This window comes from Sminthopsis crassicaudata, chromosome 1, assembly GCF_048593235.1.
Source record: "Sminthopsis crassicaudata isolate SCR6 chromosome 1, ASM4859323v1, whole genome shotgun sequence".
NCBI lineage: Eukaryota > Metazoa > Chordata > Mammalia > Dasyuromorphia > Dasyuridae > Sminthopsis > Sminthopsis crassicaudata.
In genome coordinates, this window is record NC_133617.1 from 211,579,319 (window position 1) to 211,603,337 (window position 24,019).

Sequence of the window (24,019 nt, forward strand, 5' to 3'; positions counted from 1 at the left end):
ACATATAGTTGGGAAAAAATAATTCCCAATTATTGCTCTAATTTTCTCTCCACTAGTGGAAAGTTATCCCTTTTCATTTTCAATATTAACCATTTAATTTTCTTCTTTCCTCCTTTTAACCAATTTAACTAAAATTTTATTTTTTATTGTTCTTTTAATAAAACAACTGTTAATCTTATTAATTCAATAGTTTTAATTTCAATTTTATTAATGTCCTCTTTTATTTTCAAAAATTCAAATTTGTTAATTAATTGGGTCTTTTTAATTTCTTAATTTCTAGCTTTTTCCATTGCAATCTCAATTCATTGACCTTCTCTTTCTCTATTTTATTCAGGCAAGCATCTAGAGATATAAAATATCCCCTAATAACCATTTTGGCTGCATTTCACAAATTTTGTTATGTTATCTTAATATTGTTGTTTTCCTAGATGAATTTCTTGATTGTGTTTATGATTTGTTGTTTCATCCACTTATTCTTTAGAATTAGATTTAGTTTACAATTAATTTTTGGTCTATTTCCCACTGGCCTTTTTTGTAATTTTTATTCCATCATAATCTGAAAAAAATGCATTTATTATTTCTTCCTTTCTTCATTTGATTTTGAAGTTTTTAAAGCTTAATATATGATCTATTTTTGTATAGGTTCCATGTACTGCTGAGGAATAAATATTTTCCTTTTTGTCTTCATTCAATTTTTTTCCAAAGGTCTATCATTCCTACCTTTTCTAGAATTCTATTTACATCCTTCTTTCTCCTTTAATTTTTGGTTCCCTTTATCTAGTTCTGAGAGAGCAAGGTATAGTTTTGATGTGTGGTTCTTCTTACAGCTCTCTACTTCTCCTCTAGGAATTAGGATGTGATATTACTTGGTGTATATATGTTTAACATTGATATTATTTATTATCTATAGCACCCTTTAGAGAGATGTAGTTTCCTTCCTTATCTCTTTTAATTAGATCTATTTTTTGCTTTTGCTTGATCTGAGATCAGGCCTGTTTTTTTTTTTTTTTGTTTTTTTTTTGTTTGTTTAAACAGCTGAAGCATAATAGATTCTTCTCTAGCCTTTTACCTTTACTCTGAATGTACCACTTTGCTTTAATTGAGTTTCTTATAAACAACATATTGTAAAATTCTGGCTTTTAATCCAGTCTGCTATCTTCTTCTGTTTTATGGAAGAGTTCATCCCATTCATATTCACAGATAAAATTATTAATTCTGTATTTCCTGCCATTTTATTTCCCCTAGTTATACTTTTCTCTTCCTTTTTCCCTCATCCCCAGCATTTTGCTTCTGTCTGCCCCCTCCTTTAATAATAGAGATAAAAATATCAAGAATTAAATGTATCATCTTTCCATATAGTGATATAACCTTTTTAATTTTTTAAGGAAATTATTTTTCTTTCCTTTTTTACCTATTATGCTACTCTTGAATTCTGTATTTGAAGATCAAATTTTCTATTCACCTCTGATCTTTTAATCAGAAATAAATTAAATTAATCTGTTTCATTAAATGTCCATCTTTTTCCCTGAAAGAAGATGCTTAGTTTTGCTTTATAGTTGATTATTGGCTACAATGCAAGTTCCTTTGCCTTTCAGAATATCTAATTTCATGCCCTTGGATCCTTTAAAGATCACCTATCAGGAGGTAATAGGTGAATTCTTTCTTTTGCTATTTTACCTTCTAGTTCTAGCACTTTTGGACAGTTTTCTTTGATGATTTCCTGAAAGATGATGTCTAGGATCTTTATTTCATCATGGTTTTTAGGAAGTCCAATAATTCTTAAATTGTTGATCTTAGGTGTATTTTCCAGGTCAGTTGTTTTTCCAATGAGGTATTTTACATTTTCTTTTATTTTTTTTTTTTATTTTGTTTGACTGTTCTTGAAGTGTCATTGAGTCATTAGCTTTCACTTGTTCAATTCTAATTTTTAGTGAATCATTTTCTTCAGTTAGCTTTTTTTTTTTTTTTTTTTTTTTTTTTTTTGTGTGTGTGTTCTGTGGCTCTAAAACCAGTTCAGAGGCTTGATCAGGTATTGATTTGAGGGAAGCCAGGAAAAGCTCAGATTAAAAAAAAACAAAAACAAAAACAAAAACAAAAAAACAACTGTCTATTCTACAGCATCTTGGCTTTGCACCTTTTAATGCAGTTTCTTAAAGGAAAACTTAAAAAAAAATACTCATTTAATAATCAAAACAATTATTTTTAGTTTTCAAGTATGAATCCATTTTGATTGAAAGCGCACCTTAAATATTCCCCATAGTTTAATGTAAAGTCTGGACTAACTCTCCGGAAGACCTCAGGATCAACCTGAATCCTTGGTCTTAGTGGAGGAGTGAAGGAGGCAGGAGGGCCATGTGGCTGTTCAAAGATGGAGTCTGGAATCTGATATCTTCTCTCGTGTCTGTGGCTGAGAGCTGTGGTTGAGATAGAGAGTTCTATGTCTGAGGTGGCCTTAAATACTCCATCCAGTAAGATTACATCACTACATCACACTGAGTATGCAACCACACTGAGCATGTGCAACTGTAGAATATTACATCATATTATCATAAGTATATGCCAACTAGATTGATTCACATTGAACACATTGAACAGGTACTTAATTATAAGTACCTTGCTGACCTAGATTTAAGTATACCTTTACAGAGTTCCATCCCTCTACAATTTACATTTTGCATAGGTATTTTTCCAGATCATTTACTATTAGAGAAAGGATACTTTTTGAAAAGATATGTAAAAACAAATAATATTAAAGGGCCCAGAAGAATATGCAGTATGATTTGAGTATTAGAATTCAGGATGCATTATACCAGAAATGCAGATAATTAAATGTTAAAGAATAAATATACTAGACTTAAAAATAATTCCCATTGACAGTTTTTTTTGTTGTTGTTGTTTTTTTTGAATTCTGAAAGTTTGCTAATGCTGAATCCAATGAATGATACAGGCAAAGGTCAAACAATTAAAACAATTAAAACAATTAAAAAAAAACAATTAAAGCCAGAGAATAAATGTTTGCTGGAAAATAAAATGTTATTAGCTTTTTTATGCTTATAGAAATATACAGATTGCCTTAATTTTTACCCAAATAATAGATCCATAGTATATTACATATATTTTTAAAGATGACATTTAAAAAATAAGATTAGGTGGCCTAATTATAAGAAAAATATGTCTATAATCCTTTGCTTCAAAATATTCCAATATTTTTTAAATGCTCCTATCCAGAATAATTAATATATTGTAATACAAACAAATATGTTTCTATGTGTGTGAATTTTCTTTTTAAATTTTATTTATTAATTTTCAACATTTATTTTCATACTATTTTGATTTCTATTCATTTTCTCTTTTTATCTCTATCTAAGATGGTAATCAATCTGATAAAAATCATATTTAAATATTTTCCCAAATTATTCATGTTGTGAAAGAAGTATCAGAAGAGGAAAAAAAATACAAGAAAATGAAAAAATGAAAAAATGAAAATATTATGCTTCAATATTCCTTCAGACTCTTCAGTTCTTTCTTTGAAAGCATGATGCATTTTCTATTGTGAGTATGTTGGAATTATCTTAGATCATTGTATTACAGTGAAGACCAAAGTCTGTCTGAGTTTATCATCACATAATCTTGCTGTTAATGTGTACAGTGTGCTCCTGGTTCTACTTCACTTAGTATCAATTCATTTATATGTCTTTCCAGGTTTTTTTTTTTTTTTTTTCAATCTGTCTGCTCATAATTTCCTATAAAATATAGCATTTTATTATATTCACATATCTCAATTTGTTCAGCCATTGGATGACTATCTCCTCAAGTTCCAATTCTTTGCTACCATAAAGAGGTTCTATAACTATTTTTATACATGTGGATCCTTTATAATTTTGAAATAATTTCTTTAGAAAAGTAAGTAGTGGTAATGCTGGATCTAAGAGTATGCATAATTTGATTGTACTTTAGGCATAATTCCAAATTGCATTTTAGATTACCTAGATCAGTTCACAATGAAGTTGATTTTTAATAGGTCATAATAATTCCTTTTTAGTTGATTCTCTAGAATTCTCTGTCTGCCATCATATTAATTGCAAATATTGGTTTTATTTCCTCATTGCTTACTCTAATTTCTTCAATTTCTTTTTCTTCAATTATTGTTAAAAATTATGTTTTTATATTGAATAGAATTACTACATTGAATAATAGTGGTAATAAGGAATATGATTCTTTTACCCCTGATTTTATTGGGAATGCTTATAGTTTATTCACATTTCATATAATGCTTGCTGATGGTTTAAGATGGATGCCACTTATGATTTTAAGAAACGCTCCATTTCTTCATATGCTCTATAGTGTTTCTTTCTCTGTTTTCACTCTTCCTGGTTTAGGTATCAGTACCATATTTCTGTCAGAAGGAATTTGGCAGGACTCCTTCTTTACTTATTTTTCCAAATAGATTACAAAATACTGGAATTAATTGTTCTTTAAATGTTCAATATAATTCATTTGTGAATTCATCTGGCCCTGGAGAGTTTTTCTTAAGAAGTTCATTAATGGCTTGTTCAATTTATTTTTCAAAAATGGCGACAATTTAAATAATTTATTTCCACTCCTGTCAATCAGGGCAATTTATATTTTTGTAAATATTCATACATTTTCAGTTAGATTATCAAATTTGCTGCTACCTACTTGGGCAAAATAGTTCCTAATTATTGCTTTAATTTCCTTGTCATAGATGGTAAGCTCACCCCTTTCATTTTTGATGCTGATTATTTTTTTTCTTTCTATTTTCTACTCAAATTAGCCAGGTTTATCTATTTTGTTGAGATTTGCATAAAATGGACTTGTGATGTAGAGCCATTTGCATTCAGAAAGTGGACTCTAAGGACTGAATGTTTATCACAACATAGTATTTTCACCTTTGTTTTTGTTGCTTGGTTTTGTTTTCTTTCTCATCTATTTTCACCTTTTTGATGTGATTTTTCTTGCGCAGCATGATAAATATGAAACTATGTATAGAAGAATTGTACATGTTGAACATATATTGAATTACTTCCTGTGTAAACCATGAAGTAGGGAAAGAAAAGAGGGAAAATTGGAATGTAATGTTTTGCAAGGGTGAATGTTGAAAACTACCTTTTCATATATTTTAAAAATAAAAGTTATTATTTAAAAAAATAAAAAAGTGACTCTATGAGGCATTAAGAGTCAGTAAAACTGAATCAAGAGAATAAAAAAGGTCAAATACCACATTCAAAAAACAATGGAACTTGAAAATTGATTGAATTTTGGAATACCTGAAAGCCAAAATCAAAAACAAACAGAAAATACGGAATCATCAGAAAAACTGCTCTGATATCATAGAACAAGAGATAAAAAAGTCATTGAAAGAATCCATCTGTGACCTCCTAAAAGATATCCCCAATATAAAAAAAAAACACAAGAATATCATAGCCAAATCTCAGAATTATAGGAGTATCAATTCAAGGAGAAAATACTACAAATAAACAAAAATAAATAATTCAAACACTTAGCAACCATACTGAGGATTACCTAAGATTTAGCAGCTTCTACATTACAGGGTTAGATCAGGTTTAATAGCATACTCTGGAAGGCGAAGGATTTTGGATTACAACCAAGAATAAACTACATAGCAAAACTGAACATAATCTTTCAGGGGAAAATATGAAATTTTAGTGAAATAGGAGAGTTTTAATCTTTCCTGATGAAAATACCAGAGCTTAAGAGAAAATTTAATCTTTAAATACAAGACTCATGAGAATTATAAAAAGGTAAGCAAGAAAGGAAGAAAAAAAAATCTCTTGTTATTCATGTATTATTCCATAAGGATAAATTATTACATACATATAGGATATGATTAAACTTTTAAATCTTGAGAACTGTCTCTATTAGGGCAGTAAGGAGTGTATATAGGTAATGTGAGTATAAGTTGACTTACATAATAGTATAAAAAAATAAGGACTGAAAAATAGGATTGCACTAGAAGAAGAGGAAAAGTGGAGTCAGTATGATAAATTATGTTACATGAGGACGTTCAAAAGATCTAATTATAGTAGAAAGAAAGAAGGGAGGGGTGAGCATTGTTCTAATTTTGCTTTCATCAAATTTAGCTCAAAGAGATAATATACACAGTTGGGTAAAGAAGTTCATTTTAATGCATAGAGAAGTAGAAGGAGAAAAAAATAAAGAAAAGTGAGAGGGCAGATAGAAGGGAAGGCAGATTGAAGGAGGTGGTCATCAGAAGCATAACACTGTGAGGAGGGATGGATATAAAGAGAGAAAATGGAGAGAGCTTAGCATGGAGGAGAATACACAATAACTATAAATGGGATGAACTCTTGAAAAAATGGAAGTTGATAGCAAAGCAAATTAAAAATCAGAATTCTACAATATGTTGTTATAAGTTCACTTTGGTGTGATGACAAAAAAAATTTTTTTTTTAAATATTTTATTGTGAAAAGAGGAAAAAGGGAGGCAGAATGGAGTAAATTATACTACATGAAGACACAAGAAAGATCTACTAGGCTAGAGGGGAAAAAGGGAAAAGCTGAATGTTATTTGAACCTTACTCTCATTAGATTTGACTCAAAGAGTAAATATTATACACAATTACTTGGGCAAAGAAATTGATCTCACACTATAAGGAAGTAGAAAAGTAAAGAGAAAGAAAAGGCAGGAAGTCCTGATGGAAGGGAGACAGACTGAAGGAGGTGATAGTCAAAAACAAAAACTGATAAGAAGGACAGGAAAAAAGGAAAAAGAAAAGTATAAAGAGAGAAAAATAGGATGGAGGGAAATACACTGTTAATAATCAGTGTTAATGTTAATGAGATAAATTCTCTCAGAAAATGGAAACTGATCTCAGAATAGAATCCTACACTATGTTTATCAGAAACACATTTGAAGCAGAGAGATAAGCACAGAATAAGGGTAAAAGGCTTGAGCAGATTATTATGCTTCAGCTGAAAAACAAACAAACAACAACAACAACAAAAAAAAAAACAACAACAAAAAAAAAAAACTGAAAAAGCAATTGTGATCTCAGACAAAACAAAAGCAAAAAAGATCTAATTAAAAGAGACAAGGAAAGAAACTATGTCTCACTAAAAGGTACATAGACAATGGAGTATTATCAATGTGAACCAAGTCATGAAGCATCCAAATGCTTAAAGAAAAAGTGAGCCACAAGAATAGACAAACTATACTAGTGAGGGAATCTCAATCTTCCCCTCTCTAGATAAACTAGATAAATAGAATTAGATATATTTAATAAAAAATTAAACAAGATGGAAGTTAAAGAAGTGAATGGCATCTTAGAAAATTTAGATATTATAGACCTCTGTAAAAAAGGAGTGGGAATAGAAAGGAATATGCACCTACATAAAAAACTGACTAATGAAAAAATGTTAAGGCTTGAAAACTCCAGAATAAAATTCAGAAGGGAAGAACTTTTAAATTCATTGTTTTCAGGTCATGATGCAATATAAATTCTGTGTGATCAAAGAACTACAGGAAGATGGATAAAAAATAATTGAAAACTAAATAATGTATTCCTAAAGAATGAGTATATTAAACAGTAAACTATAGAACTATAGAGCTATAGAACAATCTCTAATTTCCTCAAAGAGAATGATAATAATGATACAACATAATAAAATTAATGGGATGGGGGCAGCTAAGTAGCGCAGTGGATAGAGCACCAGCTCTGAAGTCAGGAGGATCTGAGTTCAAATCTTATCCCAGATGTTTCTTAGCTGTGTGACCCTGGACAAGTCACTTAACTCCAGAGAAGCTTGGATTTTTTTTTTTCCTTTTGCTGTTTTTCTGTAAGCCTCAAATTCAAGTTCTCAAAATGTTTTTAGTCATGTAAGTCAGACCTATTTAAAAATACAATAGATTCAGTTTAGCAATACATTGATAGCGCCAAGCAACTTAAAATTTAGTCTAAAAAAGCCCAGAATAAATATGCTAAAATATTTTATTGGTTCTATAACTTTAACTATTTCTGCAGACCCATATTGGCCAGTTAGAGGTCCACAGAAATATGTCAGGTTTTTTTTTTTTTTTTTTTTTTTTTTTTTTTCTTTTTGAGGTGGCAGTTTAAAAACTTTCCATATCTCAGAATTAATCCTTCCTCTTTCTAGCTAAAACTATTTGCATAAATCCAATTATGTACAAAACAAGTACCTTTATATCCCTAATATCCAGAGCATTTCCTTTGTAATTCAGCTGATTGAGAAAAACCCAAGAGAAAACACAGGTTCTCACATACACAAACAAAACTGCTTTTCTAAATCAATAAAGCTCTCATTCTAGAGATCATCTTGGGGTGGAAGCATGGGAGCTAGGGGAGCCCAAACCTTAGGAACTGGCATACTGGGTATTGAAAGTACCTTTGAATTTACACTCAACCTTTGGGGGATCTCCAATTCTTTCAAATGACTTGGCACCTGCACAAACAAAATAGTACTTAATCCTTATAAATTTTGGTACTTCATCCCACTTCTTCTTAAAGGGCTGCCTTCCGGAGACACTAAATAGTTTTTTAGGACCAACTACCTTATGTTGTTCCTTTCCCAAGGTTCACTCACTAAACTACCTAAAAGCCATTACTAAAAATAATTTTTATTTAATATTTAAGAAAAGCATGAAATAAGATGACAGATATATTAGAAAATGGGGACAAAGTGAAAATTAAAGAATTCTACCTTTTAAAAGAAATTTCAAAATAAAACCTCAGAAATCTAGAAGTCATAATCTAGAACTTGCAAGTCATAGAAAATACTAATAGCACACAAAACAAAAAAATTTTATACTGAAAACTCAGACACAAACTGTAGCAACTATAATTATATAGGAATGAAGAGTTGGAATAAATTGAAAGGGCAAACAAAAGACATAGGTTTACAATAAAAATCATTTACTCAGAAAAATGCAGTTATAATATCACAGGGAAAAAGTGGATCTTTAGATAATTTCTGAGCATTCCTAATTGAAATACCCAGAATGGTGAGAAATAAAATTCAGACATGAAGGGGCAAGAGACAACTAAACATAGAAATATGACTCACCAACCTGAAGGAATTTTGTGAAAATGGATTTTTTTTTCCCATAGAAAGAAATGCTATAAGGATCCCTTCAAAATCGTAATGTCACTGTAAGTCTTAGGAGTTAAATAGGAAAAAAGATATAAAAATATATTTATTGTGTTTTGATGATATTAAAAAAGAAAAGAATGGCAAAACCAGAGGAACACATTGGGGATGATATATTATGTAGGTTGAAGGAAATTACATCACTAGGGTTTGCAAGTAGAAAATTATGTAAATAAGAAGCGGGCAGAGGAAGTAGGAATCATCTGAACTTCCTTTACTTCTGAATTGTTCAAAGGATCATAAAACACAATACTACACATAAAGCATTTAATGAAGAAATACACTCAACTCAATAAAAAACAAAAACAGAAAAGGTGGCTATGTGTCAGAGATTTTCCTTCTGAGAATTGCCATGTATGCCATGTTAGCTGGTAGGGTGGACCCAGGAGTTAGAAGGGGGCTTGACCTCTGAGGAAGGAGGTTGTGTCTTACAGGTATTTGCTTGAGAAGGTGAGGGGGGTGTCGTCTTGCTAGATCTTTTCTTAGGATGCATCAGTAACACCCAGATGTCTCCCTTTTGGAGTAGGTTAAGCACAAGGTAATTCCAGAGGAGAGTAGATATAAATGATCAGCTTTGCCATAGGTGAAAGAGAAGGATGTGGAGAGAAGCAAAGATGTAGAGGGATTCAGAGATGCAGAGAGACAGAGACATACATACACTTGCTCTTGCTCCCTGCTAACCCCTGCTGAATAGCCAATAAAGAAAGGCTGTTTGGTACCTTAACATCGGCTCCTCTCCGTATCTATCCAGGGAAGATTGGTATGTGTGGCCCTGGAATCAGTAGCCTTGGAAGGATAGGTTGCATATGGCACTCCAAGAACAGGAACGGGATTGGCCTAGGACCTCATGAGTTTGGCGGGCCCAATCATGGGAAGGAGACAAGACCCCAAGACTGATAAAGCAAGCCAAAAGTAGATGTGACATTGAAGGAAGAGGCAGTGGGGAAAGAAGCAGGAAGTAGACAAATTTACAGACAGAATTAGGATGTATGTTACAAAAGGCAGCAAATGAAGGGAACTAGGAAGCAAGGATTTGGTGTGTTTGATAGGCCCTAGGAAAGAGAGTGAGCCCCCTTAGAGTGGAAGAAATTTGGAGAATTGAAAGAGGCAGTTAACACTCACAGGGTTAAATCTCTATATGTTAAGGAGCTGCTGGCTCTTCTACCCTCCAGCAGTATAACCTTTCCCTGATTTTGTGGCTCAACTTCAGGTGGCTGTTGAGAAGTTAGTAGGTAGAGGAGAAGCAACTGGTATTCTTATCCTGAAAATTAGCTAGAAAGAACACTGTCAGAAAGGCCAGCTGTCAAAAAGCCATGTCCTCCTTGGATAAGGACAAAAGGCTTGAGAAGGTGATAAAGAGATATGAGAATGCTGGCTCCAGTGTCTTTCAAACTTGAGCTCACAAGTTCCTGTGTCCAGGTACTCTGTTGAACAAGAACCTCTACTTGATGAGACTATGGCTGGAGAAGTCCCAAGACCTGGAATTAGGCATGCTGGCAATCAGTAAGCTCTGAGGGAGAGGTTACAAGTGAGGATTTCTAGGCCCAGCAAGGGAAGGTTCAACAGCCTTGCTGAGAGACAGGAAGGTGGCAATGTATAACAAGTCTGAGTATAAGTTTGCCCATGACCATGCCCAGTGACACAGCTGTTGTACATTAGTTAGAGAGCCAGACAGGTGGATGTGGATATATTCTTACAGGAGAGAAAACTAGATCCTATGAAAATAGGTCTTTAAGCATCAGAGAACATTCAAAAGGTCCTTTGAAAGGACAAGGGAGGACATTGACAAGGCCCAACCTCAGTACTTTGGAAAAGGCCAGGATATTTATGTCTTGCAGGTCATGATGGGGAAGGTCAATGGATTTCAGAAGGATTCCAGAAATATCAACCACTTGGTCAATCTGAAATCACCTTGGAGCTGATGCTGACATTTGGTACCAGATGCTGCTGCTACTGCTGCCTACAAGTCACTCATCTCTCATATTCTGTCCAGATCCCATTGGGTAGGGCCAGCTCTATGCCCCTTGTCAGCTTGGAGTAGCTACAGAAGAGGAGACCTTCTCCCATTGCCACAGATGAATCTTGAATATACTTCCCTTCTCATGTCCTTTATTGAAATTTTGCACTTTTTTTACTCTAAGCCTATGTTTTAAATGCAGATATATATTTTTATATCAAAGCTGTTTTTATGAGCTAAAACAGAAAATGGGATATGTTAGACTTTCCTTCTGAGAATTGCCATGTATGTCATGTCAGCTGGTAGGGTAGACCCAGGAGGTAAAAAGAGGCTTGGCCTTTGAGGAAGGATTTTTTTTTCAATTTAGACAATTCTATATTTTATTTGCATTTTCTTTTCCAAACTGTCAAAAATAATTTTCATAACTCTCCTTCATGACTCTCATTTGTTTTCCCAATTTTTCTTCTTTATCTCTTACTTTATTTTTTAAATTAGCTTTGAGATCTTCCAAGAGGACTTTTTCAATGGAGACCAATTCATATTTTCTTTTGAGGTCTCACATATAGGCATTTTGCCATTGCTGTCCTCTTTGGATTTGTTACTTCTGAATTTCTGTGCTGCCATAACAGCTTTCTATGGTCTAGGTTATTTTCCCCTTTTCCAACTTTTTAAATTTATTTGATATTTTCCCCCAGTTACATTCAAAACACTTTTTTCATTTGTTTTTGAGATTTTTGAATTTGAAATTATTTCCCTTATCCTCACCCACAGATAAGAAATTGTAGAGGGCTAGAACTCTGAAAAGAAATACTTAAGAATCAGTACAGTTGATGAGATAATGATTTTCTAGCTATTGATGTATTCACTCTAGTCAAGTACATATACTTAACATGATGTAATGGCTCTCCTGACAAGTTGGTGCAAGCTCAAGTTTGGTTAGGTATGCTCTGTGTGAGTTAGTGACATGATGGCGTATTTAAAAGGAGTCATAAACACAGAGGACTCTCTTTCTCTTAGCAACACTATCTCAGCAGGAGCTCTAAACCATAGAGAAGACATAAGGCTCCAGACTCCATCTTGGACCAGCCATGTAGTGGCTCTCTTGCCTCCTTCACTTCTCCACCTAAAGACCAAGGACTTGGGCTGATCCTGAGGCCCTCCAAAGAGCTAGCCTAGATATTACATGAAAACACATGTGAAGTTATGCAAAACAATTCCATAGGTGTAAAAGAAAATGTAGATCTCCCACCTTATGAAACTAAGTTAAAAATAAAGTTAAACTAAGTAAAAATAAAGTTAAAAATAATGTAAAAATAAAAGTAAGGAAAATTAAGTTAAAAATAAAGAAAGAGATAGAGTAATAGAGAATGCTTCAATTTATATTCAGACTGCATCAGTTTTTTCTCTGGTATGCATAAGATTTTCATCATAAGTCCTTTAGAGTAAGTGTGGATGATTGTACTACTAAGAATAACAAAGTCATTTTCAACTGGTCTTCCCAGAATATTGACATTGCTTTGTATACAATATATTTCCCTTTGTCCATAGAGAACTTTCCAAGTTTTTATTTTCCCTGAGAGCAACCTGCTCATCATTTTCCAGAGAACAATATTCCATTAGAGAAATTTTCTTTGAAAAATTATTTTTGCAATTATTATTTCTAATTGCATCCCCCCCATTTCTTCTCTCTCTCCTTTCATCCTGTCCCTCCTCTGAAATGTTTTGCTACTGATCACTGCCATCTCCAATAAGCCTTCTCTTTTATCACCCTCCCTCCTTTCTCACATTGCAATCCTCTCCTATATTCCTGCAGGATAAGATAGATTTCTATCTTACTGACTATGTATGCCACTTCCTATTTGAGCCAATTCTAATGTGAGTAAGGTTTACTCACTTTCCATCTCTGTCCTCTCTTCCCATTCCCTCTAAAAGCTTTTTCTTGTATCTTTCTGTGGCAGATAATTTGCACCCTTCAACTTTATTTTCTTTTTTCTCCCAATACAATGCTTTTACCCCTTAATTTCATCACTTTAAAAAAAACATATTATCCCTTCTCCCTTCATATTCAAGTCACGCTTATGCTATCTGCATATATATATATATATATATATATATATATATATATATATATATATATATATCCATATATACATACTCTCTTTCTAACTGGCAAAATAATGAGAATAATGAGTTAAAAGTATCCTTGTATGTTGGAATGTGAACAGATAAATCTTATTAAGTCACCTATGATATGACTTCCCTGATTGCCTCCTTATGCTTCTCCAGAGTCCTGTATTTGAAAATAAAATTTTCTATTCAGCTCTGGTCTTTTTTTCTTGGAGACTTTGGATATAAGAGCTTTGACTTTATTATCTTGAGGGTGTATTTTTAATCCATTTTGTCACCAAAATAATTTTCAATGGTCAGAAACTTTTTGTTTGTTTGTTTGTTTCTGTTCATTTTCCTAGCCTATTACCCTGCTTTTAACTGTGTATAAAATTAGGGCTCTGTTTCCAGGGTGGAGGGTTCACTGTCCCAAGCTTCAGGGGTCTTGTGTAATTGTTTTCAGAAATCATTCTAAGAATCTGACCACAAGCATATATATATATATATATATATATATATATATATATATATATATATATATATATATATATATATATATATATATATATATATATATATATATATATATATATATATATATATATCCATATATACATACTCTCTTTCTAACTGGCAAAATAATGAGAATAATGAGTTAAAAGTATCCTTGTATGTTGGAATGTGAACAGATAAATCTTATTAAGTCACCTATGATATGACTTCCCTGATTGCCTCCTTATGCTTCTCCAGAGTCCTGTATTTGAAAATAAAATTTTCTATTCAGCTTTAAAATTCTCCATTTCATTGAAAGATCACATTTTCCTCTGAAAGATTATAATCTGTTTTGCTGGGTAGGTGATTCTTGACTGGAAGTCTAACTCCATTGCTTTCTGGAATATCATATTACAAGACCTCTGACACTTTAAAACAGAAATTGATAAATATTGTATTATCCTGACTTTGGCTCCACTATACTTGAATTGTTTCTTTCTGGATGCTTGTAGTTACCTAGAACCGGGAGTTCTGGAATTTGGCTATGAAATTCCTGGGAGTTTTTATTTTGGAAACTCAGGAGGTGATTGATAGATTGTTTAAGTTTCTATTTTACCCTCTGCTTCTAGAATATCAGAACAGTATTCCTTAATAATTTTTTAATGTCCAAACTCTTTTTTTGGTCATGACTTTTAGGTAGATGAGTAATTTTTAAATTATGTCTCCTCATCTATTTTCCAGGGCAATTGCTTTTCCAATGAGATATTTCACTTTTTAATTTTTTTTTCATTTTCCATTTGATTGTGCTTTATTGTATCTTCATTTCTCATATAGTTAGCTCCCGTTTGTCAAATTCTCTTTTTTAAGGAATTATTTTCCTCAGTGACTTCCTTTCCTAATTGGCCAATTTTGCTTGTTAATGCATGCATGTCCTCATTAGCTTTCTGTATTTCCTTTTGTACTTCTCTTCTTTCCCTGATTTTTCCTTTATATTCTTTTACATGATTTTCAAAGTCCCTTTTGAGGTCTACCATGGCCTGAGCCAATTTTATTTTTCTTGGAGACTTTGGATATAAGAGCTTTGACTTTATTATCTTGAGGGTGTATTTTTAATCCATTTTGTCACCAAAATAATTTTCAATAGTCAGAAACTTTTTGTTTGTTTGTTTGTTTCTGTTCATTTTCCTAGCCTATTACCCTGCTTTTAACTGTGTATAAAATTAGGGCTCTGTTTCCAGGGTGGAGGGTTCACTGTCCCAAGCTTCAGGGGTCTTGTGTAATTGTTTTCAGAAATCATTCTAAGAATCTGACCACAAGCACTCTTTTCTGCTGTTGAAGTTTTACAGTGTCCCTGTCCCACTGTAGATATAAGATCTAGTGTTCTGATCTGAAGCTGGAACTCTGCTGATCAGGGCTGCACTAGGACTGCACACCAGACTCCCACCCCGTTGTCACAGACCCTCTCCACTGACCTTCTGGTCCTGGTATCCCAGGCCTCCATCACTGCTGCTGTTTCAGAGATCCCATTTCACTGATGCTAGGATCAGGGCTGGAACCGGGTTCAGAGTTGAACCAGTGGTGGGATTTTTGGCTGTGGGCCCACTGTGGTCCCAGAGAACTTTTCTGCTGACCTTTCAGGTCCTCTTTAGTGTCTCTGAGTTGGGAGTTTTGGAAGCCACCAGTACTGCTGCTGATTCAGAGATTAAGCTGGCTGGGATGGGGCTGGACCCATGATTGTGCTGGTGTGCCCTGCCCTAGGACTCCCATCCTGATGTCATAGAACTTTTCTGCTGAACTTCTAAGTTGCTTTGGGCAGCAAAATGTTCTACTCCATCTTTTTGGATGTTCTGATGCTCTAAAATTTGTTTAGCGTCATTATCTAAAGGAATATGGAGCAGTTTGGGAGAAGAGGTTGGGCAAGTTCCTGCCTTTACTCTGCCTTGAGTGTACCTCACTCCATCTAGCTTTAAAAGATGTACTCCACTTCTAGGACACAGGGAACACTATCTCAAATTTATTTTGCTAGGGGATAGAGGTCTGGTCACTGGCCTTCCCCACTGAGGCTCTGAGGTGCTGGCATTTTTCCCATTGAGCTGAAGTGTCTGAATATCACTTCCATTGTGCTAAGGTTCCAGCGTTCAATTTGCTTTCAATACTGAGGCTGGAGGCGTCACAGCTGGATTACTTTGTCACTGGACTGCTAAACCAGTACTGAGGTATCAATTACTGATCAGTGCTGCTGCTAAGAGCCTCCCATTGGATTGCCTGCACTATACCTGGGCTGGACTACAACCCCTTTTTACTTTAGTGAGACAGATTTCTCTTGAAATCCTCCTAAATTATCTTAAGCTGAAAAGTTGCTTTATTTTATCTTTTTAGGCATTCTGTCACTCCAGAATCCATTTAGTGTCTTGATACTGTATTGTTTCTGAGGGAAACTGGGGAGAGCTCAGGTCACATTCTGACCTCTCTCCTCCATCTTGGTATTTTTCAATTTTAAATCTAGAGAAATAAAAATAATTTATAAAAAGAATTATGGTTAATTTCTCTAGTACCATTCACAATTTTCAAATTAAGTACTGGTATTTGAAATTTTCATCTATTTGCAGAACAAGGGAAGAAATGGACATTTTGAGAAGTCAGAACCAAGTGACATTCATTTCCTCCTTTGCCCTGCAATAGAAAGAGAAACAAATTGAAGAATATTATGAAAATGTTTTCAATACCTAAATGAGGTTTGGTTTGGAATTTATTCAAGTTTTAGATCAGTGTTTATTTTTATGTGAAATTTTTCTAATGGCATTTTATGTTATTCCTGTTAATGTAAGTTAATAACTCATGATAGCCAGAAATCAGAATTATTTATTAGGTACAGTTTCAAGATAAATTGCAAAATACATTTCATTCTGATGACTAAGACTAAACTTTAAGCTACTTTCCTATAATTAGAAGATAAATCATTATGATTTAATTTAATACATAAAAATCATAAATGTGATATTTAATTTCTTACTGTTAATGTAATCCAACATTTTTGTTTATATAACCTTTACTTTTCTTATCAGATTATTTTTCTAGTTTAAAGGAAGCATGACCAATAGATTTTTTTGTTTGTTTGTTTTGTTTTGTTTTTGTTTCTCCCTCAAAGCTTTGTTCTCAAATAAAGTTATTGAGGAGTAACAAAGATCTTTGCAAGACAGATTGTAACTTCTTACTAATCCCCACTAGCATATAAAATGGTAACATCTGCATTTAAATGACATCTTTATCCAACTCATTTATATGATGGTGTACTAAAACCTTAAATTCTGTTCTGGAACACTGCTCTGAAACTAGAGGACATCCCATTTCACACCATTTCTCTAACATCTTGTTTCTAGTTGCTGTCAAATCAACAATACATATCCTTTGGTCTTAGTACATCATTCAAATCACTTGTGTCTTAATGCCTAAAAAGGAAATAGACTTGAAAGTCCAATAGCCAGATTTACCAATGAGAAAAGGGATCTTGTTTTTGGAGATTTTCTGCCATCCTTTTTAAATATGCCAGCTGAACCCCAGCTGAACTTGTTTCCCCTGGCTTCACTTGTGGGTTCACACCATCTGTTCACTGGAACTAAATGATAATTATTAGCATTCATTCAAGAAGCCAGATAAGCAATTGGTTTTGTTGTTGTTGCTGCTGTTTTATTTTTCTTCAATTTCCAGTCTCCAACTCCAAACTAGCAGTTCCACAGCTTCATATAGAAAGATATCCATAATACATGTGCTTTAAATTGCTGAGGTTTTAAATCCTTTCTTGCTTCAAATGATGAATTAAAGAATACACATGCCAATTAAATTCAACAAGTTTTTGTTTCTATTTCAATACTAGGTGCTAGGAATACAAAGAACAATATTTCTGCACTAAGAATATTATATTCTGTGCTTTCTCACTTGGATACTTTTAGGATCCAAGACAGGCTTTCACAAAACAACCAAAATTTTAGACTAGTTCTATAAAACAGATTTTTTCTATGAAAATCTAACTGACCTGTGGAGGGAACAAGCCAATTTCCTTAAGCTTATGTATAGTATTCTAAACGGAAAGACCTATCAAATAGTGTAAGACAAATCTCTATTATGACTTAAGTGGATAAAATCTCACTGGCTTTACAAAGAAGCACATACTTGGGGACTAGAACCTAATACCAACTGTTAAACCACAGTAAAAGTTCAAAGTTGTTTGTTTGTTTTTTTTTTTTCTTTTTTTCTTTATATCTTCAGTGTTTAAAACATTGTTATATAAATGCTTGTCATTTGACTGACTTACTAAAGAATATGGAAATATAGTTTTCTTCTACATAAATATCAATGTTGGATTTTTGTCCATTTTTTCATTAACAGAGGAATTGCGTGTGTCTCTGTAAATTCAAATCTTTGATACAGAACAATAATCTACTAGCAATATAGTGACTTAACAGATTTGCCTGGATCACTGAGAGTTTAATTAACTACAGTTAAATGTATCAGAAGAATTTATGACAAGGTTTTCATGATACCTTGCCTGTTCCACGTTTTTTTCTTTTTTTTCCATACTCACATTATTATGATTAACTAGTTTTTTTAAATTTTCAATTAAAGTTTCACTAGCACAAAAGAAAGTTACACGAAGGGTTAACATCACTGTACAAATAAAAGTATGGCCACATTACCCACAATGGAATGGCCATGTTCAAAAACATAAATAAAATTATATTGTTACTACTTCATTTTGTCATAAATTCTAAAATCAGTAGCATGCTTAAGTCACAGAGAGTGAGGAAATCAGATAATTGCTGGGCCAGCATTCTCAAAAGATGCAAAAAATAATTTGAAAAAAGGATAAAAGATAACAGAATGACTTACACAGAAGCTGTGACCTGAGCTAAGTTTTGAAGGAAGATCAAAATTCAGCAAACAGAAAAGAGATATGTGGTGAAGAAATATATTTCATACATAGGAGATTTAATATTACTTTCTAAATATTTGTCAAGTTCTTCCAAGGTACAAATATTGTCCAATATATACATAGTTCCATATACCTGGAAGAAACCTTAGAGACTATCCACTCAAGTTTTCATATGTAGAGACTCATATCCAGAGAAATACATCAAATCACACAAATTTTGATTATAACAGCTGTATTTAAGCCTGTATGTTATAGATTATGGAATTATAGAGTAGAATTATAATTAGTTAGTTTTTATGTTGGAAATATCCATCTCCCTATCCACCCTAATCATTCCTTTCAAAGCCAGTAGATTTGCTTTAAAAATAATATTAAAGTCATTTTCATTCCTTTCCATTTTCTGTCCACAATGAACACAATTGATCAACACATTGTAATACTCCAGCACATTACATTATGTTTTTCTTTGTATGTTTGTCACAGACATGGTGGGCTTTTCTTTAAGGTTGACTACTTATTTTTCTATTTTTATTTATTTTTCAAAAATACTTTGAATTTCAGGAATACAGTATTTTTATATTTACACAGATTAACTATAAAATGAAAAAGTACTTTCTGAAATAACTAAAAATAAAGCATAAAATGGAATCCCCAATCTCTTAAATGCATAAATTTATATTAAAATTAAGTGGAAATTTTGCAGCCACCTCAATTGATGCATAAAATATAGACCTTTATCTAACAAGTAACTTGCTTTTTGAAAGTATGCTTAGCAATTGTCCATTGCTAAAATTATAAAATAAAACTATTTTACAAAATATGTATAAAACCTCTGATTTCCTAATTTTTTCTTTAGCAGTTAATTTTGTGTTGATTGTAAAGACTATATAATACTTTGATGAAAAATACTGAATAGTTCTATAAGATCTATGCAGTTTGAATTAGTTTCATAATCTCTTTGCAGTTTGGGTACATGCGAAGGTCTGGTCTAGCTCCTCTTGTCAGGATAAGCAAAAGTCCTTGCCCCACGTGTGGACGCCAATTGTAGCGAGCTGTCGTCTCTAGAAGCTGCCGGATCGCTCTCTGGGAAGAGATCTGCTTTGTCTACTCAAATCTTTAAGACAGATTCTTCTTCCTGTAGTGAACCGTTGTCTCCAGGCAGTTGCTGTTAACTCTTGTCCTTAGAAGTGACTTCCCTTCCTGCAGAGAGCCCCGTCAGGCCTGATGTAATGCAGAGAGTCTTCTTCTTTCTCTGAGAGTCCTCTCTTTTATTCTCCCAGAGAATGGGCATGGGATAATGCAAGGGCTTCTGGGAAGAACCACCCCAGCCAATGAGCTTGCCCCCTCTATCAAGTCAACCTGAGTTCTCACCTTGTAATTGTCCAGAAAACCTGAATTCTCACCTTGTCACCATTCAGACAACCTCAGTTCTCACCTAGTAATCCCAACATCTCCCCCTTTCTTTTGATTTAGAACATAGGACAGTCATGACCTTGAAACATAAATCCATCAATATGGGAAGTATTGCAGATAATTACATAAATTACATAAGCACATAGTAACATAGTAACATAACACATGCTAGAAGTATATAACATAATCATAATCATAAATTGAAAATTTATAAATGTCCATAAGTCCATTGTCCATTATTCTCATCTTGTGTGAGGAAGTCCAATGATTCCTGCTGGTTTTTAAGTTCTTTAACAGTCTTCTTATTATCCATGCTCTTTCAGTGTCAGATGTTTCTTAGATCTTCTCCTTTATTTTGAGGTCTTTCTCTTTTTCTGTCTCTCTCTGATGGACAAGGCGGATATGACTTGTTGGCACCCATCTGATTCCTTCTCCTGCTGAAGAAATACAAGCAAACCCTCTCTCCCAGGCAGTTAACCTATCTAATTTCCTTCTATTTACCACTTTCTAAATCTCTTCTCATCATCTGACAATTACATTGGAGTTGTTTGCACTGGGCACAGCCCTGTTGGTTTAAAAGGCCTGTATTCTCCCCAAGTGTAATCCATTTTTGCAATCTGATTGCCTTTTGACTGACTTATCAGGTAATCCCTTTCTGCCATGTGATTGCTTCTCTGCTGATTGATTAAATCAGAGTCCTGGCCTTCTAAAGGTTCTTTGGGTGTAACATCAGCTGCCATCATGCCCCAAGTCTTTTTTGCCAGGGGCCCTGGACCTGGGCCCCTCATCCCATTTCCCTGAATTATTCTACACTCTGATGCCCAATGGAGTCCTCTGTTGCATTTTGGACATGGGGTTTTAGGTCTTCTTTCACCCTGTCTTCTCACTGTATCTCCATACCTACACTGAGCTCTTAGATGTCCAATTTTTCCACATTGAAAACATCGCCGAGTTTCTCTAGAAGTCCCTTGCCAGGAGGGACCCTGCCTTTCCACATTCATCATTGTCCGGGTGTAAAAAGCATTTGTTTCCACTGTAGCACAGCGTCTTATGATCTCCTCTAAAGGAGCATCTTTGTCTAATCCCCATATAATTCTTTTGCAAATCTCATTGGCATTTTCCTTAGCCAGATGTCTGGTCATTATTTCTGTAGCTGAATTTTCTCCAATAGTTCTTTTGACAGCAGTTTGCAAACGTCCCACAAAATCTGCAAAAGGTTCATTGGGACCTTGCTGTATTTTAGTGAAAGCCTCTCCACGATCTTTCTGTCCAGGAAGGACACCCCAAGCTTTTATTGCAGCCTTAGCAATTTGTTCATATATTGTCATGGTATAATTAATCTGTTCCGAATTCTCTCCATACTGACCTTCACCAGCTAAGTGCTCAAAAGTGAATTGTGTGTTAACTCCTATTTCCAAATTGCATCTGACTTGAATTTTACATAATTCATGAAATTCCGCAAGCCATAATAAATTTTCTCCAGGTTCCAGACATGTCCTTGCTATGGATTTCCAATCATTCGGGGTTAGGACTTCATAAGACAAACCATCTAGTAACATTTTGACATAAGCTGATGTAGCCCCATAAAGGGTACAACCTTTTTTCAAATCCTTAATTTTATTCAAATCTAAAGGTGCATATCTTCTCCTTTTTTTACCTACAGAGTCAATCTCTTCAATCACAGGATATGCATGTATAAAATCACTTATATCCTGTCCTTCTCTCTTAGCTTTAACCAATGCTTTTTCTAATCTTGTCATAGGCTTAGGCTTCTTCACAGGCAATTCTGTTTGTGTTTCTGCCTCTTCCCCTCTTTCTTCCTCCATCTCTGAAGGTGGGGTTGATGTGGGCCTGTCAGTAATCTGTTCTCTAGGCAGGGTTGAAGCTTCTTCAACAGAATCATACCATAATTCCTCATTTAAATCCTCTTGCTCTAGGGAAAGATCTTGATCTTTCCTTTTTTCCTCACACTTCCTCCTCTGTTCATTTTTAGAACTTTTCCTTCTCCTACAACTTGCTTGATAGTTTAAGGCTAATTGAACTATGTTGTAGATATAAAATACTTCTGCAGAAATTGAACGAGGCCCATTTTTTGCTTGAAATTCTTTCATTTCATATCCCACTAGCTTCCATTTATCTACATCTATCTTTTCTTCCTCTAAGAACCAAGGGGATGTACGTCTTAATGCAGCCAAGAGTTTAGCAATCTGTACCCAGGTTACAAGTAAACTCTGCTCCTCAATTATCTTGATTATACTCTCTATAGTACCACTCCTGAATGGAGCTGAGGTTGCTTCTGGGGCTGGGGTTGAGTCGGCTGAGGTCCAGGGATTGAATATAGCTAACATCTGCCCCATTTCAGCTATAAGAGATTCCTGGTTTAGCCCTTAACAAGTTAAGTTCCTTATTTATCTATTAGCACGCTCACTTAATCTTTAACAAAGTTTCCTCCTTACTCACGGTTCTGGGTCAGAGAGACTGAGATCTAGATCAGAAGCTTTTCCACTGGAATCAGGACCGTGTCTGTCCCTGTTCGGGCGCCAAATTGCGAAGGTCTGGTCTAGCTCCTCTTGTCAGGATAAGCAAAAGTCCTTGCCCCACGTGTGGACGCCAATTGTAGCGAGCTGTCGTCTCTAGAAGCTGCCGGATCGCTCTCTGGGAAGAGATCTGCTTTGTCTACTCAAATCTTTAAGACAGATTCTTCTTCCTGTAGTGAACCGTTGTCTCCAGGCAGTTGCTGTTAACTCTTGTCCTTAGAAGTGACTTCCCTTCCTGCAGAGAGCCCCGTCAGGCCTGATGTAATGCAGAGAGTCTTCTTCTTTCTCTGAGAGTCCTCTCTTTTATTCTCCCAGAGAATGGGCATGGGATAATGCAAGGGCTTCTGGGAAGAACCACCCCAGCCAATGAGCTTGCCCCCTCTATCAAGTCAACCTGAGTTCTCACCTTGTAATTGTCCAGAAAACCTGAATTCTCACCTTGTCACCATTCAGACAACCTCAGTTCTCACCTAGTAATCCCAACAGGTACAGAATAGTTGCTGTTGTTGTGTGTATTATTATTGATTCTGATCATTTAATTATCAGCCAAGTTTAAGCACATATTTGTTGGGATAGCTCATTAAATTTTAAAGCAAACATGCACATAAAGATACCTTGGCGAAAGGTCTCTTTTACTGACATAATTAAAAAGGAGGCTCTGAGTCATAACACACACCATTGTGAATTATTAAACCTAAAGATATTGGAAGAGAATCACATGAATTCAAAAGACAATGTTTTATAGGAAATAGACAAAGTAAAAATTAAAACATTGCTGTCCTGATATTCATATATTTTTCAGATGCTTAGAAAGATACTGGTTTGAAAGGTTCCCTAATGAAATGAACTTCAGGCTGTGTATACCACCAACAATATACAGTGCTTAATAACTGGGTAGAAAGAGAGAGTTGGGATTTAGATATGAAATGAGATCTGAAAATATGATTTGTTGATGTATAATTTGGAAGAAATATATTATCATATGGTGCTAAATATTGAACAACTAAATGAATCAAAGTTATTAGCATACTGATGAATCTTGTCAGACTGCCATCTATTAAACAAACATTTGAAGAAGAAATCAAATCTTTTCATTCTCCATGTCAATTTATCAAAGAAAACTTTGAGAAGAAATCAGAAAACAATAAGTAAAAATAATTGGGATGCAAAATTAAAGTATTATATCATTATAATATCATTATTCATATTTTATTTATATATCTATTTTACAGTAATTCTCAGAGTGAAGGTCATTGCATATATATTCCATCATTATTGAATCATTTGTCCATTTAGCTTCTCAATATTCATTTCTTGTCAGCCAGAAGAGGAGAAGGGTCAACTTTTTTTTAAGGCTCGAGGAAAGGAATGTAGAAGAGATGATGATGTTGTGGAGGTTTGATGTAGAGAAATGGGG